At 39.3% G+C, this 13,379-nt stretch overlaps 1 long non-coding RNA gene across 1 annotated transcript in view; it reads right to left on the minus strand.

Annotated features, from left to right (window-relative positions):
• LOC108962020 (uncharacterized) overlaps nucleotides 1-13,379 on the minus strand; it is a 106,857-nt gene that overhangs the window by 9,000 nt on the left and 84,478 nt on the right. Inside the window, exon 2 of the long non-coding RNA XR_001990487.3 lies at nucleotides 1,480-1,591. This is a non-coding gene — a long non-coding RNA (uncharacterized LOC108962020). The remainder of the gene's footprint in view (nucleotides 1-1,479; nucleotides 1,592-13,379) is intronic.

The following is a 13,379-nucleotide window of genomic DNA, read 5'->3' on the forward strand; positions in this document are numbered from 1 at the left end:
TGAACAGATACCAGATGTTTCTGGAAATTCCTTTCATGGATCTTCCTCACTACCTCCCTGAAAATAGTGTAAGTTTGAGCAAAAAAAATTTGATTATTAGAATGTGAGGGTAGGAATTTTACAACCAAACTAAATATTTTAAGTTTACAGGTTTTTATTTTTGTAATTAAAATAAATTTTTGCTTTTGAATAAAAAACTTCTAAACAAAAAAAAAGTCCAAACAATTGTAACCTTAACAAATGCCTAATTTACTTCAAGAAAACATTGAAGAGAAAACTTTCAACACAATTTATTCAGAATCCTACCCAAATTTAACTTCAAAAATGAAATATTTTCATAGCACTACTCTGAAAAGACCTGTCTTAAATTAAATCCATCTGAGAGAAATGAAATGGAAGAAATCATGTCAAACCCCACCATTCATTCTTAAACAAAATGACAAATTTGCACAAGACTCTGCTCTTGCTTTTCCACATCCTTTTGATCCCAACAAGCCTGTTTCTGGCAAATTCTTCTCATCAGGACATGGAAAATCACGCTGAGCCAGCTGGAGCTTGGGAAATCTGTTCTATCCTTTGCTTAAACTGGTTAAACTGGTGCCAAACATTATTATTGTTATTAATAGCACAATCCCAGACTGCAGCAGTAAATTCCACTCCTCCCAGAGCAGATTACTTGTTAAGTGTTTGTTGTCAATATAAATGATAAATGTACCTGATTAGCAAAATCCAAAAGCTTGTTCTGAGGTTAAAAGGACTCAGAGTTGCAATTTTTCTAATGAACTTCCCTTCTGGTCTACAGTAGAACCCATCAGATCTACCAAATCCTGTTTCTGAATGAAAGCTCAATTGCTTTGTAGAGCTAATGAGAGAGAACTAGATTGAATTATGGCCACATGTTGCTACTCTATGAAACAGCAGGTTGAAAAATTACACTTTCCTCTTCTCTTCCCTTTTTCAAGCGTAGATATTTTAGTTCTTTAATTTTCCCTCTGGTTTGGCTCAGCTGGGTTGGAAGGACATTAGGTGAGGACACTGAGGAGAAGGATACAGTCCTTTCTTGTTCCTCTTTGCTGAAGAGGCAAGTATAGACTCACTGCCCCCCTGGGCACTAGACACAGCCCAACCTATGTTCCTCCCTGTGTTTCTTTGCCACAAATCTGGTTCCCCTGACACACTGTGAATGTGGAGTCTTCTCATTAGTTTTAGCCTTAGCCTGAACTGCCAGCATGGAGGAGGACAGGGAATGGAAGAGAGAAGTCCTTGTGACTGACAGTCCTGCCTGCCAAACTACCTTTCCCTAGAGCTGTGACTTGCTGAAAAATCAACTTGATAGCTTGAGTAAATGCCCAGAGGGTTGTGTGTGAGCCCAGATCCAAATGTTCAGCCCTTAATCATTAAACTAATGGGGGAACAGCCTGTGGTTTGGAGTCTTGGCATTATCAGAACACAATGGAAGCTCCATTTCTGAGTGCCTACCTTTCAGATGGGTTCTCTCTGCCAAGTCCATCCAGCTGTCAGTGAAGTTCACAGGAGTGTTCTGCCCCTCAGAATCTCCAAAATTCAGTTGCAAAGTGGCAAAGGTGAGTCTCTGCCAAAGGAAGGGCACAGACCCACTGATCAGCTTTGTGAAGAAGGGAAGTTATTTCTGGCACAGAAACAAGGAACTCTTAGCTAACTTTATGTAGTGCCACAGCTCCAGCAAAAAAAAAAAAACAAAACCAACAAACAAACAAACCCCCCCCAAAAAAGAAAACCAAAAAAAAAAAAAAAACAGGAGAGTGATAAAATTAAGTTTTCTTCTGATATGATTTCATCTAAACAAAAGAGATAATAACAGGAAAGGATTTAACCACATGTCTACAGTACCAAGAAAATTTTCATTCACTGGTAGGTTTTATACACAGCAGGTTGAAAGGAAAACTAAATGTTACCATGACTGAGCTTACATTTCCTGATATCTCAAAAAGGCATTTGTTTCCCAAAGGAGAGCATTAAACAAAGAGGCAAAGGTTATGTTCCTACACACATCCTAAGTGCTGAATCTTAGTTGTGATGGAGAATATTTTTGCTTACTACAGGTGCAGCATTTCTAATCAGTCAAGGAGCACCAGCGGAGTGTTTCAACTATTTGTCTACAATTTTGCTATCTCCTGAATATTGAAACTAGTGGTTGTCCTGAAGAGACTAAGCTACATATGTGCAAGGGAGGCACACACAGACACTTTTTGATCAGCAAGGCAATTTCCCAGGGCAATGTGCTGATCAACACACTGAGCTGAAACATCTGCAGGATAAAGGATTGTGTCTGAAAACCCTGTGTTTGATGCCCATAATTGTGACAAAGTCATTGCATATTCTGCTCAATGCTTTTTCTGTTTCAGCACTTTCTCACTGTACAAAGAAGCTCCAGCAGCCTCTTAAATGTGGTTGGTAACTCAAAGTACATTTGGGAAATCAGCCAGAGAGAAAGGCTTTTCTTCTGTATGTTTTGCTGCTTTTCTATGAAGTGACAGAAAAGATACACATTTGCCATGTTTACAGGGTTTCCCCTTGCAAAAAAGAAGGAAAAAAAAAAAGGAAGGGAAGAACTCGAAATAACAATTTTTTAGTATTAGTATTGTTTACTTTAGAGACTTAAAGCCGCTTAAAATCTGTCATGTTCCTATCTAGGTAGGCAGATTTCAAACCATATGCTATTAACTTTTTAAACTGCAGCGATGGAAAAGTCTATTGTATCTCAAGACTGAGTTTGCAGAGCTGTCAAAGATGCTTTTCCTCTGAGCTAAACATGATTTGAAAAACGTTGCAAGCCAGAGCATTTGCTGTTACTCACAAAGCACTGCTTGCCAGAGACCACACAGGCAAGTGAGGCCCAGAGGCAGCTAACCCTGGCAGCAGAATTCCCTAATCAGGGCTACAAAGGGAATTCCCTGGAGACAGAAAAGTGAGGTGCAAGACACCTAAGGGAGGGAATAGGGTTTGCTAAATAGAGGATTGTTTCTGAAGCCTTGCTTTTCTCTATGAATATCTATTCCATGGTAGGAGAAAGGGCCACCCAAGCTCACCTGCAATAAACTGCTCTGCTGAGAAGCATCACTGCTATGCTGCTTTTGGTACCTGAGCTGCTCCCAGCAGGGCGAGTGTTCTGCTCACATACACCACATTATTTACCTCTGGTTTCTCTGGGCCTAATCTGATGAAAGGTGTCTATGCACTGGCCCTAAGATCTTACCTAAGGGGTGAAGGGCACCTTAACTTTGGGCAGAGCCCAGGTGTGGGTACTGACAGTTTCCTTTAGCAATGAGGCTTTGATCTCCCTCAGCTTGAAAAGAGCACAGGAAAGTCTCACACTTTTTAGAGCAATGCCTGACACAAGGATTGGGAGCAGCCACAGCAATATCAGAGCACACCAGTGGATTGATTTCAGCTGAGTTTGGTGCTGTCAGTGTGTGCTTGTGTGTTCTGCTCACATCTTCATTTTGCACACCTTGTGTGTCTTTCCAGACTGGCTGCAGGGGGAAGCAAGTGCTCAGCTCAACCCAAATGGGCAGATTGCCTTTCAAAAGGGGCCAGGGCTCCCCAGCCACCAAAGAGGCCGAGCAGGGATTTCTTCTGGTGATTCAGTCACTTGTGCTTCCATATACTAGTATAGAATTCTTTTTGATGGATTTAAAACTTTTCCAAAAGGAATGAGCTAACTTTCCAGGTAACCTGCCAGGCATTTTCCCTGGCAGCACAATCCCTCTCAGCTTTGCAGACAATGTGCAGCATCCAGGATGGCTCTCCATTGCTTTTGCAAACTGGGTCACAACACATTTATGTTTGGAAGGTGTGGTGAATAAAAGGCCTTGATTTTTCATCCTGCTTACACCTCTCAGATACCAGAGTAGAGTCTGCTCCTTCTCTGAATATAAGGGCAGGGGGTTGCCAGTACTCTCAGTAAACAGAGAGTAAAAGCCACTTATGCACAGAGGTGAAAATACCTGCCAAAGGACCACAGACTGCTTAGCCTTCAGCAGTTTGCAAGATTTCATTTTGAAAATAGTAATTTAAAACACTTGTGAGAGCCAAACAATCTCTAAACCCTTAATTACAGTGATCATGTAAGCTTTGGTTTATTGGTAATTTTTTTTAATAGTAGAACATATTTAATGATGCAGCTGGAGCCACACCACCATAGGAAAAAAATAAAAACAGGATAAAATTTTAAAACCTGATCCAGAGCCTCTGGAAATTATTGGAAAGCATTCCACTGACTTCAGCACACTTTCCTATCAGAAAATGTTGCCCAGAACATACTTTATAGCTAAATTAGAAAGCTCTGAATCACAGTCCTGTAATACAGAGTTCCAAAGATATTTTATTATGGCTAAAAATAGGTTGTTACAAACCTATTGATCTTTTTACCTTTCTGATCAAGAGGTATCAATGGGAGAAAAAAATAGCAAGGGATACTCTATCAGTGAAAGGGAGACCCAGAGCTCCCTTATGGGAGGCCACATGTACTAATCCTGTTTGTCTCGGTGGCAAAAGAATTCTTCAAAGTTAAAGCACCCTAAGGATTTATCAAGCACTTTTCAGCCTTCAGCTGGATTTAGCAAGGAAAGCAGTTCCAAAGCCTGTAGATTAGTACTGCACAATCAGGCTCGTGTAAACAGCACGACAAGGCTCAGCTTGATGTTTCAGGCAGTGACACTTGACACGTTTCTGGAGACAAAGGTGCCATTCCACTTGCAAACCAAAGATGACACTTGTGTGAATTGCTAAGGAGGGTTTGCCCTGTTGCCTGTTGTCAGATGACTCCTGCTGCACAAGTGCTCCTCACAATGGTGTTAACAGGATTGGCAATGCTCACCAGGCTCTCCGCACCTTGGACAATAAATTGTTGAATAGTCAGCTTTTAAAAGTTTGTAAAGAAAACCTGCATGTATACAGCTTTGGGGCAAATTTATCATAAAAACAGATTGGTAAACTCTGTCACCAGTAAAGGCAACTGAGTTTCCTGGAGCTTTCAGTGGGCCTAGGATTTCCCAGTGGGATCTATGATTGCCAGAGATTTTCTCTAAGCAGGAGAAGCTGAAAGAAGCTCCTGAAGCCCAGGATGCTATCTTTTGTGGTCTCTATTAAATCTTGTGTTCTCATGCCTTGGGCAGAGTAACTGAAACCACAATAGAATGGAAGAAAACAAAATTTTGGATTTTTTTTCCTTTAAACTTTCAATTTTGGAAAACAAGAACGTCATAATTGATCAAAGAGGGTGGGGGAGAAGCACTGACAATAAAAATTGACAGTTTTCTTCAGTTTGATTATTTTTCCTATATTTTCCTACATTCATGGAAAGAAGTTCAGCCAGCTCTGGTTGCTACCTGACATAAGAATATTAAAATCCTGCAGCTAATTGAGTCAAGTGGACCTTGAGCTATGCCAGCAACAACTTGCCTTCAGTGAATACAATCTCAAAGAATTCCAGGGGAGAAGCACTGAGCCCCTCAGTAATACAGGAAGGAGAACATGAATGTCTATTTCCGTACATATTTTCTTTAAGGCAGCAAGGAATCTGCTGGTTTCAGCAGGACACCGAAGTGTGATGTTGCTGAGTATTCCCAATATTATTTACCACATACATGGCACTGGAGCCAAACTGTCCATGAGTCTGTGGGCCTGAGTGCAGCCCTGTTGTTCAGCACATACAAGAGAGATCAAATGGTTCATCCCTCACTGGTGTGGTGTTTACATCTATCCAGCCACCTTATCATTTATGCCTCTAAAAATTAACAGGTTGCTAATGTGAATTGTACATATTTTGTCTTGGCTTTTCTACAGCTCTTGAAGTTCAAAATTCATCTTTCATCTGAAAGAAACATCGCAGTGAAAATACTATTTGAAAGATGGAAATGATCCCACTCCAGTATTATAACACAGTGTAGCTTAACTACAATAGTTCACTGATTAGCAATCAGTTTCTTTTTTACAGGACATTTTTATGAGTCTATAAGCACACTTGACATGTGGTTTAAGCTGATAGCTTACAGGAACAATGATGTGGAAGAAGCCAAGTTACTAAAGGTGGGGAGGTTTTTGGTGTCATGAGGAATCCTTCACCTCTTTCAGCAGTGAAGACTGGAAAGATTTCAAGTTATGTAGAAAGAACTGGGCTTTGTGGGTTAGTTCATTTTTGGGAAGGCAGTTAGCTGAAACATTAAATTATTTCTATCCTTAGATATCTTATAAATAAAGTAGTTTGGAATTATGAAGTCAGGCTGACAGAAATACCAGTATAAGTGAAGCTTTTTTCTTTGGTTATACTCAGAAATCAGCTCAATGCCAGGAGAAGTGCAGGAGTATAATGTGAATTTTCACAGTCACACAATTTTTGGACAAAAGCAGCCATTGATACATTACCAATACCTGTTTGTATTTGCTCACAGTGTTACTGTGAGTCTTTGAAGAACTGAGCTGACTGGCCTGTCTTAGTTGGAAATTCACAGTTGCAACCACATTAGAAATAAATATGATAAAAATATACCATCATCTTAGTTTTAAAACTATTGGATGCATTTTTTATATCATTCTGAGCAGAAGGCATGAGAGAGTATCACTTTTGCCAAAAACTTCAAATAAAGGCTCTAGTTTTAGGTAATGTTATAAACTTACAGTGAACTAGGACAATGTAATAATATGGCATGTCAAATTTATTTCTAGCTGTAGGCAAAGAAAAACAAAGAAACGAGGATAGTTTCAACATGGTATTACAGCACAATAAAAATTTGCTCATTAAGTTTCATAAAATCCATTACAAAGTTTAATGCATGTGTTTACATCACTAACACAGACTGAAGCCTATGCCATGAGGCTTTCAGCTGGAAATTGCTTTACTTCACAAATTTTCATCTAAAGCCATTTTAAACAATTATGTCAAAATAAAGGCACTAAATATAAGCAGTCACAACGTTTTCCCAGATTCCTCAGCATATCCCTATTATTGGTAGTATGGTTTGTAAAACATCAAAATCAGATTGTCACGCAGAGATTAAGGCTGGGATTTTCAGCAAGACCTAAGGGAGTTAGGCACTCAGCTCCTGGTGAATTTCAATGAGTCAGGAGCACACATTTCCCTTAGGCGGCTTTGAAAATCTCAGCATAAATATTAATAATTAACTTTTACCAAGCATTTGGTCATTGATTTCAATGATCTCAAATATGCCAATGTCTATGTCCTTTTCCCCACAAAGATCTTCTTCCATGTGCAAGGTTTTGGAGATGCTCTTATATGCACAGTATTACAAAGAGGATCTTACAAGTTTCTCCTGCTATGGAGGCTCAGCAGAGTTTACGTGTGATAGTTATTGCTGAGATCTTTTGTGCCACCTTTTGCATCTGCTTGAGATGCTATGAACTAACAGCAACTTCTGATCACATCTTGTAGCCTGATTGATATTACACAGAGAAAAAAAAAACAACAGGAAAGAACACTCAGTATTTTAGTATACTGAGAAGTATAGATATTCTATTCACTCCATAAAGGCATATATCTTGCAAAAAGTCAAATGGTGACACTTGACAAAAGTATTTAAGTAAGCTCCAGTTTCACTCTAATTATAACAAGAACTACATTTCTTATACCTTTCATTTTCATTTTTGATATTGTCACAGGTACAAGTTTAAACAGGATAAAAACAGAATCTATGGAAGAATCAAATATCAAAGCAAATATTTGATTTTTGATTTTTTCAAAAATTCCAACATTACTGCTAAGCCTTACCACGGTGGAATGTGTGTGACTTCACACAGCACTTGATGCAGAGAATTATGGATTTTTATTAGAAGCCACCTCAGGGGCTGTGCCTAGGCAGGACTTGACAAGGTGCTCTGCACAGGTGTGCAGTGCTACATCCAGCTTGTCATGCAGTTAGGAGAAGTCAAATATAACAAAATCTAAACTTTCACGGATATTATGCAAACCCAAAATATGTGTCCACTCTGCCTTTTGGGAGAGAAGGAACTTAGTCTCAGAGTGAATTTAGCCTCCACACAGAATTCACTCCAGGTGAAATGCAACAGTTTTGCAAATCTGATATTGATGGAACCTGTTCCACCATCATCTCCTTTGTTATCTGTCCCTCCTCTTTCCTTCTCAGAGGCACAGTTTTCTGCAAGGCATTGATACCACTGAGAGTGCTCAGATTTACAACTGTGGGAAGATGAAACCATATGCAAATATCAGCTCCCCTGGCTGAGCCCTCTAGCCTGAGGTTTTACCCTTTGCTGGGTGAAGGATCAGTATCTGATCTTTGATTAAAAAAATGTTGATCCTGGTTTCTGTTGAATTATGTTCTTTGCTATTATTCTTCTTCCTGTCACCCCATCAATCTATAAATTTTGAGATGTAATTCTGTTTATCCCAATATTTCCTTCTTTTGGTTGACCTGGTGGGTTGCAGCCATAGCTTGCAGCTTGCACACGTGTCTTGTTAAACATGAAACTGTTTATCTACCTCACATTCTGGAGAATCCTGCAATGCTGATGCTCTGCAAATTGGTTTGTGACTATAGGTTTGCTTGATTAATCATGCAAACAGAAATCTGGTACCTCTTATTAATCTAACAGCCTCAGTTTATGTTCTATTATGGCAACATTAACATGGAACCACATATATGTGTCCTTAAATATGCTCTATATTTTCCCTGAATATTACTGGCAGGAGATTTGTGACTGCTGCACATGCAGAACCAATACTGCAGTAAAAAAGCCTACTCAGACTCATGATAACTCTGCATATCTCCATTAATTCCAAAGAATTGTGTCTGCTCACACTAGGGAATAATTTTGTATTCTGGAAACTACACAAAAATCAAATATTTGCTTTGATATTTGATTCTTCCATAGGTTCTGTTTTGATCCTGTTTAAACTTGTACCTGTGAAAATATCAAAACATAATAAAAAACAGAGTGTAGCATTATGGAGGATTGTGCAGTGAAAAGTGAGAAAAGCTGATCAAACATATTTTAGGTTAATAACAGAATCAATAGATGATTTCACATTCTGTCAGCTCCAAAATTGAACAAGCTATTCTCTGTCCCCAACATGTTTAAAACACATTTCAAGGGAAATGGTGTAAATATTGAAGAACACCTTGCCTGGACATGAGACAGCAATCTGCCACTACATTCACAATTTCCACAGAGAGAAAGATAATAAATTTCTCAGCTTTTCCACTAGGACAGGACAGGACAGAAAATAAACAGCTTACAATGCAACAAGAATTATTTAGAAAACACAAGCAAATCCTTCCCAGCTACCAGGACACTAAAGAACTAATTAGGAAGGTTGCAGAGTTTTCAACAACAGATAAGGCAAAAATCAGTCAGAAGCACTTCAATTTTTACTTCTATCCCTGCACAGGGGTTTGGTTAGGATGCCTCTCCATGTCCCCACTAGTCATGATCCTATGACCAATACACAGATCACAAGCTAGTGAGGTGTGTTACAGGAAGAAAATGCAATAATGCAATATAACGAAGTTAAAATTTCTGCTTTCATACTGAGGCATGTGGAAGTCCCTCAAAGAAAACAGAACTGCCACGACTGCACTGCCTGTAGAGGTAGAGCCATCCTTCAGGGAAGGCTTGTCCCCAGTGCTGTCCCTGAGCTGTGGTGGCACCAGTGTGTGGGCTGAGCCTGCCACTCCAGGCCTGGCAGATGCACAGAACTGCCCTGGAGCACAGACACCTCCTGCCCTGCAGCTCTCAGAGTCCTCAGAGAGCTGGGGTGGGCCACAGCAAACTTCTGCTGCAGAATCCTTAGAACCTCTCCAGCTCTGATGTAGCAAAACTGCATGAGGGAAATATTCAGGGACCTGGCAGAGGGGTCTGCACCTCCTGAACTCACAGGGTGAGTCAACCTCGAGTAGAAGTCAGGTGTCTTAAATGCCAAAAAAAGGATAAGATCTCAGAGAAAAATGAGGACTGAAAAGGTTAGATAATATTTAGATAACTAAGGTGATTCAAACAGTCTAGACCTGATGATTTTCATAATAAAATATTCAGAGAACAAGCTGAAAAAAAATCTCAAAAGTGATTATGGGAACTTGGAGAGAGTAGGGTTTACTAGAATGATAAATCCAGTCTCAATACAGAAATGCATGAAAAATCTAGCTTGAAAATTTTATTGGATAGATGGGTAGATAGATAGCTTAACTCCAGCTCTGGGGGGAATAAGAAAAATAGGAATGAATAAAATTATTTACAAGCACCTGAAAGACAAAAATAAGATAGGTAACAGATGACACAGATTTTGCAAGAAAAATTGTTTCAAAAAATTGTCTACTTCCTTCAATGACAGGAAGAAGGGAAGAAGCTGAGCTCTATCATGGGTCTGGCTCTATTCAAGGATTTTTCAGGGAGAAATGCTTTCTGATGCAGATGACTCCTAAGCAGGAAGGCCTGCAGGTTTGCTAGAGAACAGGAATGGACATCAAAATTATTTTGCCTAACTGAAGCACTGGTGTGGAAAAAAAAAAAAAAAGTAAAACTAATTAAGGCAAAGATAAGGACTTGCTCTTGTTTATGCAGAAATAGAGGGAGAAATGCAGGTCTGAGGAGAGCAAAAAAATTAGATAACAGATTACAAAGTGAGCATGAGTGAACTGTATCATGTAGCAAAAAAATAAAAAGCAGCTGCTACCTGGATTATACCAGAAATCCACAGAGGGAACATAGCTTACAACAGGGAGTTTGGGAGAGCAAACCCACAAACAGAAATGATGAGGGGAGAGGGTGTTTGACACTGAGAACAGTCTTGAAGAACACAAATGACAGGTGCCAGGAAGAACACAAAACAAAGTTTGGGTCCAGATAAACAGGGTATATCATTGCAGGTAATTATAGGAAGGATGATTTTTTTTTTCTTGGTATGAAAGATAATAAGCTTGGAAAGAGCTGTCTGGGGGGACCACAAGGGCCTTACTTTTGGAAATCCAGAGCATGAAGTTTGATAGATAAATGACTGCCAGGATTGGCAGAAGTATCCTGCATATCCTGCTTTGAAGCACAAAGATGAAGTAAAAGATGTATTGAGGTACTTTTTATCCTTATTTTTCTGTAATTGAAGGAACTCTGTTGATGGGTACATGTGTTCCTAAAATTCTAAAATTTCTTTTCCTGTAGTTCCACATTTCTGAATGGCCTACTTTTCCCCCTTTAAAGTTAACATATACTTCAAATCTAGAGGAAAGAGTATCTATTTCTTCCTTCTGAATGAGCTGAAGTCTCTACAATCTAAATCTGACAGAATTTTGTGATTGTATTGACATAAAACATTTCAAGCTGTTCACAGATTGAATTTAATCCTCCTTTCAATAATCCAAGTTTAAATCCTCATTTCAATTATCTCTACATTTTGTAGAATCCCTAAAATGATTCACTAAAGTATTGCATGTGTTAGAATTTAAAAGCCAAAAGTTATGAATGGAAGCAGATTATATCTTATTAAAATGTTAATTCCAAGTCCTTTGAGAAAATTGTGACTAAAAGCATTGGTTAATGTGTCAGAAACAAACACTGTCAAAAATAATTGAACAAAAAGAAGCATATGGTCACCACTCACTTCAGATGAACGACAGGGAGGCAGAATTACAGGATGATTTTTGGAAGTATGGGTACAGGGAAAGACCTAATATAAGTTCCAGTAAGCAATCCTTTTACATCCTTCTTTATATATGCACTTTTAAAACTCCTAGTTTAATTTTCCTTCTCTGTTGAACAACAAAACATGAATAATGCTGATGTAGAAATGCCATTTCTGAGCTACTTTACTGTGATGGTACAACTGGCACAGCAAAGGAAGAATCCAGAGCTGGAATAACTCCCAAGGAACTGCTTGCCCAGCCCTGCTCTAAGCAGATGATAACCAGAACAGAACATTTGGTAAAGGATTTGAGCCTGTCCAGGATTATCTCCTTAAAGTAAATTTGAAAACTATTTGTAAAAGAGCTCAAATTTACTCTTAATGGTATTCTAGACAGACAAAATAAGAAAGAAAACTATGCTGAGATATGCAAGAGAGAAGGTGTAATTCTCTGAAGTTACAGTATTCTTCAGCACCTACATTCAGACTTAGTGGAGCTATTTCCATCCAACGTGACACCAAATCAGGATCTCCTTATTCTCCTGAGCAGATGCAGTGCCATCAATTACATTAATCATGTGAGTAAGCAGAGGAGAAGCTGACCTTTAGAGTGATAACAATAGATACTTCCCAATTAATGTGAAAGTAGGAGTATATAAATCAATCCTAAAAAGCACTTTAGATAATATAATATTAACTCTTCACTATACAAATCAAATCAAATGGCATTCTCTATAGAGGGGTCTGAGGTACTGCACCATTAGTGATCAAAAATCTGGCCACCCCCCTTCTGGGATTTGTTCAGCTGCCTGTCTTCTATCAACAAACAAGTCAATGAGTCAATAGCTAAAGCAAAATGCAAGGGTGGAAATACATTATTGTGATGCATGCCAGCATATGAGCAGGAGCACTGAAAAGTCAACCAGAATATAAAACCCTCTCTCCTCCAGTATTAAAGTTCACTATTTAGAAATCCACACGTACTATTCCTCCTCAACCCTTGTTTTATTTTAGCATATATTTCTCCTCAAAATCTACAGTTATAAAAGCAGACACACACACTGTTGTGCCTTTTCTCACTAGAAAGATAACCTTCAGGATGTAAATCAATGCACTCTTGCCCTGGTAATTCAGTCTTGCAGAAAGCTGTCTCCAGCTAAACAATATCAGCAGAAAAAGGCACAGAAGCATTCACTCTTCCTCACTGTATTCACCCCAGTGAAGTGTTTACTTCAAATCCAAGCTGCAATAATTTTAAATGCTGCTGCTGAGGCAATGAAGTACCACAGCCACTGTCTGGCTCCCCCCTGCAGTGGGGTGGGGGAGAGAATCCGAAGAGCTAAAAAAACCCCTCAAGTTTAATAATTGAAACAAAGTAAAATACAATTTTCCTAACAGTACTAATAAATAATCCTAAAATAACAATAACAGCAACTTTAATGAACATGATAGAGAGAAAATAAGCCCCAAGAAAAACAAGTGATGGACAATAGTTGCTCTCCACCCCTTGACCAATGCCCATCCCATTGCCAAGCAGCCATCAGCTGCTCCTGGCCAGCTCCTCCCAGTTTACATTCCCAGCATAGAATGTCCTCTTGGCCAGTTTGGGTCCTGGCTGTGCTCCCTCCCCATTTATTGCACAGCCCCGCACAGGCAGAGCAGGAGACACCAGAACATCCTGGGCTCAGAGTAAACTCTGCCCAGCAAAACATCATCCCCAAACTGCATCCCAAACACAGCACTGTACCAG

Source organism: Serinus canaria, chromosome 10 (genome assembly GCF_022539315.1).
Source record: "Serinus canaria isolate serCan28SL12 chromosome 10, serCan2020, whole genome shotgun sequence".
Taxonomy (NCBI): Eukaryota; Metazoa; Chordata; class Aves; order Passeriformes; family Fringillidae; genus Serinus; species Serinus canaria.